The 13,749-nt window shown below is 38.1% G+C and overlaps 1 protein-coding gene across 3 annotated transcripts in view; it reads right to left on the reverse strand.

The window, feature by feature from the left end:
• lrfn5a (leucine rich repeat and fibronectin type III domain containing 5a) overlaps positions 1-13,749 on the reverse strand; it is a 144,265-nt gene that overhangs the window by 40,517 nt on the left and 89,999 nt on the right. Inside the window, exons 1-2 of one of the 3 annotated variants that reach the window (XM_059352873.1) lie at positions 4,001-4,233; positions 3,240-3,400 (exon numbers count right to left, since the gene is read on the reverse strand). The exons of 1 other annotated variant lie outside the window; for it this stretch is intronic. The gene's annotated coding sequence lies outside the window, so the exon portion shown is untranslated. Of the gene's footprint in view, positions 1-3,239; positions 3,401-4,000; positions 4,234-13,749 lie in introns of those variants that run through there. One more of the 3 variants, XM_059352874.1, reaches the window with a different exon arrangement.

The following is a 13,749-nucleotide window of genomic DNA, read 5'->3' on the forward strand; positions in this document are numbered from 1 at the left end:
CTAATGCATAACAAAAAAGCACCAATGCCCAAGCCACTTAACTAACCCGCCGCCTTCCTGTTCTCTCGCTTCCACTCTTTGGCTTTGTTTTTCTCTGTGTCCGGTGGAGTAAACCTTATGCTTCAGCTAATGGCTTTACCCACTTGAACAACAGGGGTCAGCAACTGCCTAAATACATCACAATTACTCTTTATTCAATTAGTGCACTTTGAGAATGCTGCACTGAGCAGTGCACACTCACACTCAGAGGCAGAGCTCCAGAAACCCTGAACATGCTCATATGAGCACATGAGCAACCAACCACTAATTTAGACAAGCGCACACTCACAGGCACACAAGTGAAATGAATCTCAACCACACAAAGACTCGACTTTCATTCGCATGGTTGTTTAGCATCAAAGCAGAAGCCAAGTGCATTCTGTGTGTGTACAAACTTTATACGGATACAGAAGGAGGAAGTCTGAGGATTTATTCAGAATAAGAGATTCACATAAACAGACCCAGAAAAATAAAACAGTAATTCAAAACGGTAACTGGCAGATTTGCCACTCCTATTTCTTAATAATTATGTAAACAGGTTTCTCATTTCTAGCTGCTAACCGCTGCAGTCTGCATCCTCACCAGTAAGATCAGACTGTTATTTTCCCTTACAGCAAAACTGCAATCTCAGTCACAGTCTGAAACACATGGTTAACGTTGCAAACTACAACAAAACTAGATGATTATGTTTAGACAACAAAAGTTCTTGTTAGGTTTAAGAAAAGGTCACAGTTTGGGTTAAAAAGTATATTTGTTACATAACTTAAGTTATGTGTGTATGTGACGTATGTAAGTTTGTTATATATTTGACATAAGTTAAATAACCTTCCTAAGTAGCTTTAAGTAAAAATAAGTCGACTTTGGGTTGACTTTAGGTTTCACAAGGGACTTGATTTGCGGCCTCCTGGATAAAAGTCATGTTTTTTTTTTTAACCATCCATCCACCCTGAACCCCTCTCTACGTGGACTTTCTCTATATGTGGACTTTGATTGGATAGATATTTGTGATGAGTTAAAATCCAGGAGAAAATATGTTTCCCTCAAAATATAATTAAGAATTCAGTTTAGGACACCAGGCTTGTTATTTTAAGGCTTGAAGTTTAAACTTCCCCAAAATACAATAAAGAACAGGACAGAGTTGCTAATGTCAGCCTAAACACTGATAGCATGTAATGAGTACTACACAGCGTACATGTTATCCATCAACAGGGCTTTTGTAATGTAAACTGTATGGTTTTTGAAGTATTTCTTGTTTCTAATGCAGCCATTATGCTAGATATAGCTTGGCATGCTAATAACTACAGTAGCTAAATATACTTTTTTTTATTCATTAGGGTTGGGCAGGTGTAAACACTTTAAATCCAGTTCTATATTAAGTATTGATGGCCAAATGACGCTTCAGGAACCATCTTTTTTTTGGTTTTCTGAGTCCACAATATAGCACTCTGCTCAACAAAGGGTTGAAAAGACACTCATTTGCCATGTCTTAGGACTTTTCTTGAAATCAGGAGTGCCATCTTGTCGTGTCAACAAATTCTAATGGTCCATGAAGCTTCATTTGGACATCACTACTTTTACAATGCCTTACACCTTTGCTATTGTTTTTTTTTTTGTTTTAGAAAAGGCTAGAAACACCTCCTCCCAAACGTAATACAATTTATTAAGAGGGGGGGGTTGGCGAAAAGTCAATTCCAATCCATCCACTTTACTCGTATTGACCTGCATGTCATTTAGCACATGCATGTTTTTATTGCATCAAAGCCGAGATAAATCCTCTAACCTGCCTCCTCTCCCCTGTCGCCATCTCCTCCTCATGACTGAATTGGACTTAATGGATGAAATCAAACCAATCAAAGGCAGAAACAGCCAGCTGGAGGAGTACATGAGCTGCCAGGAATACGAGACGATCACCGCCAAGGTCAGTCCGATAGCAGTGGAATGAGAGAACACACAGATGGATACACACACACTCACACACATGCTTAAATCCATACACACAAACGCAAATGCATGTTTAATGCACACACACACACACACACACACACACACACACAGAAGTATACACAAGACACACACACAGATACCACTTGACTATTGATTGTAGATCCAGTTATAAACACACTCACATGCATTATGAGTATGACTGGGAAAGAAAGAGAAGAAAAAAGAGCAAGGGAGAGGAAGATTTGTAATATGAGATCTTGGCGGTCAAAGCCTAGCAGTGGTGCTTTAAGTGCCTGATTCATGATGGTGCTGTGTAATATCTGGTCTACAACCCTATTTCCGCACCATTACATCACAGTACTATTTTTCAAAACACATCAGAGTGCATCCATCACTGGCTATCAGATGACATCATGTTCACCAGACAGTTTCTGTGCCATAACATTAATATCACAACCTCTCAAAATGCATACGACTGCACACACAAATGATGCTGCAAAGTATCCGGTGTGAAATGGTTTCTCAACTCGTTGTTTTATGAGGGATCAAGGAGTGTTGGGGCCATTAAAATACATAACCGGTCACACGGAATGTAAAGCAGTCCGTACATCAATGGAGCAGGATAACATTTAGAGCACAAAGCTATTTCAAGTGTATTAAGCTATATTTGAATATAGACAGCTGAGTGTATGTCATAGAATGCAGGCACTAGCAGCATGGCTCTAGTGATGGCAATCTCAGTCCTTCTGGCACTTTTTCCCAGAGTGGGTTGTTTGAACAAATATTGACTGGATTGCCATGGATTTTTGTTCATACATTGTTGGTACTGTAACCCGCTAGGTGTAATAAGGTTACTAATGAATGGACCAGGACTAGGTTCGTAGAGGAGGGTTGGAAGAAATGGACAACCACAATGAATAAACGGAGCCACGTAGTAGTTTAAATGTAAGTTCAATGTATTGAACCAAAAAGTTTGAATGGAAAAATAAAAATAAAATAAGAAAATAAATTCAGTATTTTTACAACTGATCTTTCAATATTTCAGTATTTCTTTTCAATATAAAACAACAAAAAGTGTCCTTATAGGAAAGGTAATGTCCCTTTAATTGTCCTTTAATGTTCCTCAATGTTCCTTCAGTTGTCCTTTAATGTACTTGGTGCTGCAGCGCGCGTTATTCAAAAGTCAAGTCAAATCAGGGGGAAATAAAATAAAATAGTCAGGGGCACAAAAGTCAGGTGTGTGTGTGTGGTCCTACCACAGACACACTCAGTTACGGTGGAGAAGGGCTGGATGTCCTCCTCAGGCTCAGGTGCTGGTTCTCTGCTCCTTTGGTATCACTGGCTCGCCATCTCCTTCCACGAGGAGAATCCCGATCCATATCTACGGTAAGTTCTGAGGGTGCTCAAAAAACCTAGCCTGTATAAAGACAGGACTATTACTAAATCACTCATCAAACTTCTCTGTTATGGCCATATTCAAATATCTCAACACACAGGATGCAATACTGGAACTCAGTAGTGATGGAATTAATTATCGTTTTAACTGTTTACCATGAGGTATGGTAATTTTAGATCAGTTTCCATATGGAATATTATCAATTTTAACCTTTTTTAACCATTGCACACATGTTCATTAAGTTATGAACTGAAAAATGACAGAATGCACCTTTAACACACATTAAAATATTAAATTCAAGATTCCAGAGTGTCTGCCTCTGTTATGAATTAACCTTTTTAGCAGTTTTCAACAGAACACACATCTTTAACCAGTGCATCTTGAAATAAACACACAGAAAAATACCCACAGCAGTAAAATAAACAGCACACCCCATTTCTCATCAGATTAACCGAGCAAAATGTACAGCTTTACCTCTGGACTCACACAGTAAACAGTAGCGGCAAGTCACGTTCATGTGTTTACAAGTTTTCGGCCGTGTCGCGGCCCAATACACACTGTGGCTACTGCTGTTAGCATTAGCTAGCACTAATTAGCTCTAAGTTAGCTCAGGTAACTCACCAGGTCTCTGCCGAAAACAACAACACACAGGTCCTCGACAATCCCTCTGCTCCCGTTAGGTGCAGTTTCCAGACTTTTTCTGTGCTCTAAAGTGAGTTAACAACCGCCGGTTTTTGTTTACTAAAGAGTGACTTGCTTCGGTATTTCTCACCTGCTCGTCATGGCTGCTCTCACTCTGACTCTCGCGAGAAAAGGGTGGAACTACTTTTTTTTTCGAAAATAATATACAAATAAATACTGGGTGTGTGCAAAATAAATATAAATGGGAAAATAATAAATAAATGAATAATAATCAAATAAGGGTTGATAAATAAAAATATATATAATTTCAAAGAACTAATAATATTTTTATCCCCAATTATGTACTGGGTTACAGTACTAATCTCTGTAAATACATTTTTCCATTCCTTGAGACTTTCTCTCTAAACCAAGAGCACTATCTAGTGGGATCAACAAATACAACAAATCAATCATGAGGCTTTTTTGGACATCACTAGTGGCCTTTCAACCGTTTGTTTAAAGTGCGCCATCTAGTTGGCTCTGAAAATAAACATTTATGAATCTTAATTTGGCCATCACTAATAAAGGATATCTGTATATGAATGCAGAATCTGTTGGCAACGGCTCAAGATTTTGGCATTGTGGAAGCTTTCTGGTTTCCATTTGTAGTCTGTTTTTATTCTAGACGATCAAGCGGGCATTTCAGTACCAGAGTTACTTTTTTATAGTTCTAAGACCCCCCCCCCCCTTTTTTCAGGTCAATTGTCTCCTGGTAAACCTGATCAATTCACCCAAAATCCCAAGCTGTAATGCTCCATGAATAGTCACTGTCCTTACAAGTACACAGCTGTAGCATGTTAAATGTTAAGTTGGTAAAGCATAGACATTGTGTACAGCCAGGAATGCAGCTCTAGGGAAGTGCAGGGATCATCTGCATTAATGCTCTCTTAAAGTTAACAGGTTTTGTGTCTGCTGGACAACAGTTGCATACAGAAAGCATGTGTTGCATATCAAGTGTTTGCTACAGTATTGCAAGAAACTATCAAATTCATTCTTAAATGCAGAACATTTGATAAAAAGCTGGATTTTGGCATTTAGCATTTACTCTCAACAACACACAAACAAAAAGGAACCAGTAAGAAAGGATTAAGAGCCTAAAAGTGCTTTCAGATAGCAAGTGAAGCAAAACACAGAGTAGCTGTGAATGCATGTAAGAACTTTGTTAAATCTCTCTAAATCTAGCAAAATCAGATCCTCTTGAGTTCACCCATTCATTTTTAAGCCTTTTTTGCTTTTCTTGTTAAGGGTGTTGCATGTTGGTGGGGTCATGTTGAATTGAACCAAAGCTTTAACTAGGGATGTTCTTAATAACTACTTTCCCTGACGTTTAAACATAGTGAAAAGTAAGAAAATACTCAGAAAACAGTCAAAAGCAGTCAAATAATAATCAATAAGTCCTCAGTGTATGCTCAAGTTGGCCTCTCACTAACCCAGTGTGTGGTGTAAAGGTTGATGAGATGCCAGTGTTGACTGTCATCTAAGAAGAGTTAAGGTTTGGCATAGCTTATACCATAGTTTTTAGTGTGACAGTGGTTTGACACCAAATGCCAAATTTTAACAAGTCTCACCAACTAGTACTTCTGAGGTTATGCCTGTGCTGACTCCAGCAAAAAGAAGAGATCTTGCATAAGTAGGAAGAGTTCCTGCTAAATTCTGAAATCAGTCCGTCAGAGCTGTAACACACATACATAGGCACAATTCACACACAGAGGCACAGTGGGTTTTGTTAAAGCAATTGTCTGTACTGTCAGAGGAACATGTCCACTGGCTATTTGTGGATAAAAACACAGAAAGCCAAAAAAAAAAAAAAAAAAAACACTTCAATGTTCAAATTTTCCAGAACACAGAAGAAGAGAAGTCTCACAGCCAAGTACATACTGTGCACAACCAAGTTTTGCAATACTGTGAGAGTGAACATTGGGATTTGTAGGTACTGTTAGGTGTTAAAACAAAATCAGGCAGTGTGTAATTAACTAATAATTCACAGCTTATTCAACCCCCAGTGATGTTGCCGCAGCAGTGGGTCGCACCAAAAAAACTTCAAGGTTTGTGTGTAAATGTACTGACACACCAACCTCTCAGCAAGGTATCACTGAGCTCTCATACACCCAAACAAACCACTCCAGGGTTCAAATGACTGCTACAAACCAAATAGGTGTGACAATGCCTTAAGAGGTGTTGGTTGCAAACTACAACAATGTCTTCCACAACCTGCCACCTCTACCGACAGATGCAAAACACAAAGAGAGCTTTTATTACTGCCACAAGTGCTGATTTCCTTAGCTGTAGTATGTTTTCATCCTCTAAAAGGAATGTTTGATGTTAATAAAATGACACCATTTATTCACCCTGTCATCCAAACTGCCACAGCGAATAGATACATTTCCCTGCCAGGAGCATTTGAAGAGGGCGAGATACGTTCTGCACAAAAGAAATCCAATTAATCTATCCTGTCGTTACAAATACACTTTGTTCTCCAAGACATTTACACGAGGGGAAGCACAATGCAGATTTTTTTTTTAATATGCTCATGCATACAGATAGAACACGTACATTTACACATATTTTTGATTTAAACAATCAGGTCCGAGTCTCTGCTGAAAACAAATCTGCTAGATGTACTCTGCCTCACAATACTTTAGCTTCCTGCCTCATTCACACACACACACACACACACACACACACTGAAGCAGACATTCACATGTACCCACACATTCACACCCTCACAAAATCTCAAGATATTTCAAACTGGATAGCATCCAAAAGCACTCTGAACAGACTCTATGGAGAATATAACCTCCTTATTGTGTTTGTGTGTGGTTTCATTTTTACTGTGCAATTACAAAGTCTTGCAGGGCTGAGATTATTACCACACATTCTCTAATATTTTACAGAACTATTTAGGTTAACTTCAAACACAATATGCAATACAATTTAAATTGTGACAAATTAGATAGAACATGTTTTACTTTACAGAACATTTTCCTTTATTTTCTTTGTTCTTCTAGAAGATGCTCTCAATTCAACAAAGGGTTAAAAGCACACTGAATTGCCATTCCTTGAGTCTTTTTCTTCAAAACAAGGGCATCATCTAGTGGGATCAACAAATGCAATAAATTGTTCATAAAGCTTCAGTTAGACATCACAAGTGATTTTCAACCCTTTTAACAAAGAATGGCATCTTGAAGGCTAAAAAAAAAGGTTTGTAAAGCATCTCCAATAGAGTGTGTAAGCATATGAATGCAGAATCTGTAGGCAACAAGATATGATTTTAGTATTGGAAGCAGTCTGGTTTCCATTTGTAGTCTGTTTGTGGTCCAAGTAGTAGTTGACCAATCATGTTTGAGTAGGCTTTGGTTCCTTGCAGGGAAAAAGTCAATGTGGAAGGCAAAAGAGGCAGAACAAACTGGCTGACATGCAACCGTTCAAACCAACCTGTTTGAAGTCCTTGCAGGAACAGAGTGAGCGTACAATTATGAACATACAGGCAAAACCCTAAGGGATGAACGCCTTAATCAGAATTAATATTTTATGATCAGAATTGACTGTAGTTCTGAAGCAAAAACACTGAAGTGAAGAAAAAACGAAATTGTGAAATTCATGAAAATGTGACAGACTTTAAGAAGCTGATAAAAGGAAAAAATGTGAGTGGAAAAGGAAATCAGAAAAGACAAATACTAAAAGACTAGTAGGAAATAAGATACTCAGAAAGGATTTATTTTCATAATGGGCTCTCTAGGGTGAAAAAAGTATTAATCATGAATTGGGAAGGGGCAATGAATATTTTATTCAAACAGTCTAAATTGGGTCAGGCTGTTTTATATTAGAATATATGAGAGAGACAGACAGTGACAGTAATGGAGTGAAATACAGTGGTAGGCAAAGCAAGATCACATACGACTGATGGAGACAGAAGAAAGAGTAGACACTATATCCATTAAAGTGTCCAGAAAATTTGAGGCAAACTTTTGAAATGTCAAGAATTACAAACACATTATTAGCTGCCACTTAAAATGGCACATAAGTACTTTAAAGCATCTGTAATAACAGAGGTTGATTGATATGTTAGGCATACATTTGTAAGTAGTTTCATCAAACAGCATTACTAAAATTCATAATTTTCCTGATTTACATATTGGAATATACTCAAACAGTACCACTCGATTTAATTGGTTGCTTTGGTGCAACGGAATAAGAAAGAACCGTTGCTGATTGCCTCAGCCAGTCAATATGAGCTTTATAAGGTGATAGTATGTCACAGAGAAACATTAGAGTGAAGAATAGACCCTCTGCACCTCATCATGCTACAAGCATTTGTAGCAGAATGTAAATATGCAGAGCTCCCATTGCAAAGGATTAAAAAATGACACTGGCCTCAGGAAAAAACACTTTGGTGGGCACACAGCACTTCCAGGTAGAGTGTGCTCAGTGCGCTGTGATGCTGCTGATTGTATAAATTTAGAGATGGATCCCCCATTGACCAATCGATTGGTTCAAGAGTAGGTATAATTTCAATTGACCAAGACTTTCTGTGGTTGCCCTGGATCATTCTACTTATTGACTTTCAGTGGGCAGCCTGAGTAAAACACACCAATATGTGAACCATGGGCTGAAGGAAAAAAAGCCTTTTTTTGTGCATTTGTCCAGCTAATTTAAATGGTGCTTTGTCTTTACAGTATAATTCCCAGTAAAGTAATGTTCATTAGGGTTGGGCGATGTCTACCAAATTGGTATACGATGACTTCCACAGTGAAATCTTGTGATGGACGATGGTATCGCTCTTGTTTTTATTCTTTATTTTATAGATTTTATAAATATGTGGTAAATTGGACATTTATAACTATACTCATTTTTGCAAGTTTGAGCCCATTTACAGCCCATCCTCATCTACACACCCGTCTTTCTTCAGGCTGTTTTACTGTACTATTAGTGATGTGCATGTCAGGGATTTACAGTTTACAGATTACAGTAATAGAATCAGAATTGAGACTGGGGGCTTTAAATCACCATGACTGGCTCAATGGTTGACAATGGCATTGCAAACTGGCCCAAACTGAAAACAAATTTGTTTTATTTCTGGATTTTTCCTCTGTGTCTGCTGTTGTAAAAAACACCATGGACCAGTTTAACCTGCACCTCCTGTTCTGTTATTGGTCAATTTGGGAAAAGTGAAACTGAATTGCTACACCAAATAAGGTGTAAGTGCTCTGAAGAAGGAGCCTAATGGAAACCTTAGTTGAGAAACTTTCACTGAGTGGGACTACTTCCTAAAGAGCTGTGGGATCACAATATGGGAAATCAATATTTTTTTGGATTTATACTATCATATTTCTAAAAATAGTGTAACAAACTGCTTATTTCAGGGAGCAATAATACATGACAAAGATACTTTGATTTTGATGATGTTTTTTTGTATTCCGAAGTAATTCCGATCTCCCATACTCACTCATTCACTCACTCACAGGTTTTCTCTCTCAGTATCTGTTTGCATTGCAGTGTCTACTGACAGACTGTAGGATCATTCACTCGCCTCCACTCCCGCAGAGCTGTGTGGGGAGCTTAACATCTGACATCATGTCACACCGTTTGAGTAACAAACCTGCAGCGTACATCACCGTTGATATCCATCCGAAATTCTCAATTAGCCATTTGCGTGTGTCTGCACGGTTATGTTAGCCTGGAAATGTCTCTGTTATGCCAATAACGTGCATTTGATTTGAATGGATGAAGAAAGAGGGCGGGAGAGAGAAAAAAAAAGAGAAAGAGAGAGGTGGGAGGATGACAAACAGTTTCCATCATCATCCTCGAGGCAAGAGGAGGCTGCATGCTTACATAAGAATACACAAACCACAGCACACATATGCTTTTCCATACACACTCACCCAGACCTTGCTTTTGTTTGTTTATATGCAGATCAGTAAATGAGGTTGGCCTACGGGGCAAAGCATTGTGGGAGGGCATAGCAAACATATTATGGCATTAGCTTGTAATGACATATTGTGTGTTTGTGTGTGATGGCTGAAAATAACCTGTGTGTCTCTCTCATCTCCATGCCGTCTATCTATCAGCTGACTTTCTACTGTACTGCAGATAGGAAGTGTGTGAGAGGGAGGCTGCAGTTTAAACTATAACTAAGAAGCAGTTTCATCTTCCTCACAATTAAGAATAAAACAGCTAAATTCTCAATGGGAAACCAGAGCACGGTGAATCTTGATATTTCTCACAGGAGGAGCAGCTTCTTCTTCCCTCACATGTCAACTATTGACTTTTTCTGTGTTGGTGCAGAAGCAATCAAACAGCTACAGACTCTAACAAGCATACGAGACAATCCCCAGCAGCCCCTTTAGTTCAGAATGTTACCTTGAATGTGAATTAACTTGAATGTTCTATTATCGTCTTGCTCGATTTTCACTTGAAAGAAGATTCAAACAGACTTTGAGTTCGCACAGACAAGGGAAACAATCTGGATATTTGAGAATATATATTTAATTCCTGAAATCAGTAATCAGATAGAAACCAGTTTAACTGTAATTGTGCTGTGACTGATTCCAGAATAATGTATGTGATGAGTTAACTTTCCCTATATGCACATCTGTGATGGTAGATTACCAGCTATACTATGTTCCTGTGTGCATGTTGCAGGAAAGCACTGTTATGATCACTTTTGGAAATATTACAGTAGATCCATTAAGAAAAACATATTTTAGCCAATGGTAAATAAATAAACTGCACTTGTATAGCACTTTTCTAGCGGCCACTGCAACAAGTTCTCCAACTGCAGAAGAGGTTTTGCGTCAGTACCACAAATTACGGCACGTAGGCACGTATCGTGGCTCGCGCTTCACGGCACATATTGCGGCAAGGGCCGGCTTGCAGCTCGCACTACAACGGTGCGCTCTAAAAATAGCACACACAGTCCGTGGCTTAAAAAAAAGACTGCAGTATATGTGGATTTATGTTGTAAAACCACTGACCTTGGGTTTAGGGCTAAAAATGTCTGGTAAGGCGTTAGAAAAGACAGTTTAACCAGTAAATAAATGTACATAAAGGCTGTGAACAAAACTGTTATTGTTATTTATTTAACATATAACCAACTGAAATCACCTTTTTATACCTAGATTTGATAAATTAATCAAGCATAACATTCAACCACCTAAACTCATTTTTCAGTTACGGAATGCAAGTAAATAACTATGATTTGACATCTTAATCAAGAAATAATGAGCTTTACTACTTTTACTTTTTTTTTTGTAAAACAGTACATTTGAAAATCATGGATAATAGTAATAATTATATTTTAGCATTAAAAATATCATTTTGGTTAAAGAGCTTCTACATACTGCTGTATTAACAATTGCAGAAACATAAAAACATATTTTGGTGATTACTAATGCCGTTCATTTAGGACCTCTCTGGCATAAACCGGTGGTCTGATACATTTATTAAGCACTGTATATTGCAATATTTTCCATCAAACATTAAATACAAAAATTCACTTCTCTTAAAAATATATAAAAAAAAAAATCTTTAAATTAGCAACCATTATAATTAAATCGCTGGTGATAGCATTGTGTATTTACATCATGCCTCATTCTCCCAACCGTAACAAGGTTTCTAGTAAAGGGGGCGCCTTCCTCTCAATTGCACACAACTCAATAATGACCACCATTATATCTTAATTCATCGCCACTTTGTAATTAACGTTCAGGAATTCACCTTAAATCCCCTGGGGGAGTCAGTCAGAAGGCAATATTGGCAGCTCCATCAATAGTCAGATAGTCAGCATTGACAGCCATCAAGAAGAAGGCTAATTAAAAATGATGTCTGGTCAAGAAGTATTTCACTTCTCTTAGAGGTGAATCTGTCCTCTACTCTCTCCACACTACCTGGCATATCTCGGAAAACTTCCAAGCTCCATTGTTGCTTTTATGTTTGTCCTCTAGCATTTACATTTTACAGAGGGAATACCGTGAAGGCAACAGCGCCCTGACCTTTACGCTCCTGAGAATTAGCTGCTTGTAATGTTGTTGACCCCAGGACTTAATATTTATCCCAAGCACACCTCCACACCTCAGAATTCATGTTTAACTTTGAGAGTATGAGGCCATCGCGGTGCTCTCCTTAATAATGGAGGGATGGATGTTAACATATTGTAACCAGGAGTTTCTCATGTCGACAGGGCATATGCATTCCCCAACCTGTTTATGTAAAGCTACATTGTTGTCCTTCATTCATGCTGTTACATAGAATCAAATCAGATCTGTTTCAACCTTTTGGGAATAACATTCAGTTATTAAGGTATGTGAGTTTTCTTTATAACCTATTCTTTACTTGTAAACAGTGTGAATCTAAATTAGCCCCATGCAAAGAACACTGCTGGGCCCCATTTTCAATATCGAGCCTTACGTACCTTCTTAAGATTTGGAGGCGTTTCCCTAAATAATCGCAATAATCTGCAGATCCCCATGGGTAAGATCATAGATAAGAGTGCCTTCTGCTAGTGATATAGCCAAATGAAGCTTCATGAACCTTAATCTTTATTTTTAAAGCCTTGTACATGGTGCTCAATGTTCAACAAATTACCCAAAGCACACTGAATTGCCAGTCCTTGAGCCCTTTTCTTTAAACCAAAACTGTCTAGTGAGGTCAACAAATAGTTCACAAAGCTTAAAATGGACATCGCTATAAAGAAGTTTACCAGTCCATTACAAAGGGATGAGCCTAATGAAACCAACTGTCTAGTATATATACATTATGATGTCCAAATTAAGCTTCATTATCCTTAATCTGTATTTTCAGAGCATAGTATGTGGTGCTCTCTGTTCAACAAATGGTCCAAAGCACACTGAATTGCCAGTCCTTGAGTATTTTTTTTAAACCAAAACTGCATCTAGTGGGGTCAACAAATGGTTCTTAAAGCTTCATTTGGACATCACTACTACCGGTCCATATATGCAGGGATGAGCCTAAGCAAACCGGTTATCTAATATTTAGACATATTGCCATATAGACATAGTGATGTCCAATTGAAGCTTCATGAACCTTTTTTCTTCTTGCTCTGAGCCCACTAGATGGCATTCCCTGTTTAACAAAAGGATCCTTGGCTAAAAAGATTCATAACCGATGACTTACAATTCCTTCCATCCAGTTACATATCATACAGGGCGAAGAGCTGAAAGCTGACTTATGGCTGCACATTCAGTTATTACTTTCATACTGAATGATTCCAACATGAAAAAACAAAAACATTTTCTTGTGTCCTTTACATTGCATGGACTTTGTGATTTATGGATTTATGATTCATAGCTTGACTTAGAGACATTTAAAACTGAGTCGATCTACTCTAACATGTTTTTCAGCATTCTCATCAGCACCACAGAAAGCCAATATCGCACTTGCTCTCAAGTGCTGCTTTGGAAAAATGCGATTATTCATAGAAATGCTCTTTGGAAACACACTTAACGTCTGAGGTTGATTGTTATTTAGAAGCTAGGCTGAGTTCAGTATGACAGAAAAAGAAGAAAAGTTACTCAGCCAACTAAAAGATAAATGAAAATACATACCCAGAACACAAAGACCAGACCTACAGTCTTTGTTTGGGTAAGCTGTGGGCCCTGCTCTTAATGTATCCTCCATCCTGTTATCAATGTTACTAAATAAAGACTTTTTATATCTCTTTCCCAGTCCAG

Source organism: Centropristis striata, chromosome 16 (genome assembly GCF_030273125.1).
Source record: "Centropristis striata isolate RG_2023a ecotype Rhode Island chromosome 16, C.striata_1.0, whole genome shotgun sequence".
In the NCBI taxonomy this organism is placed as follows: domain Eukaryota; kingdom Metazoa; phylum Chordata; class Actinopteri; order Perciformes; family Serranidae; genus Centropristis; species Centropristis striata.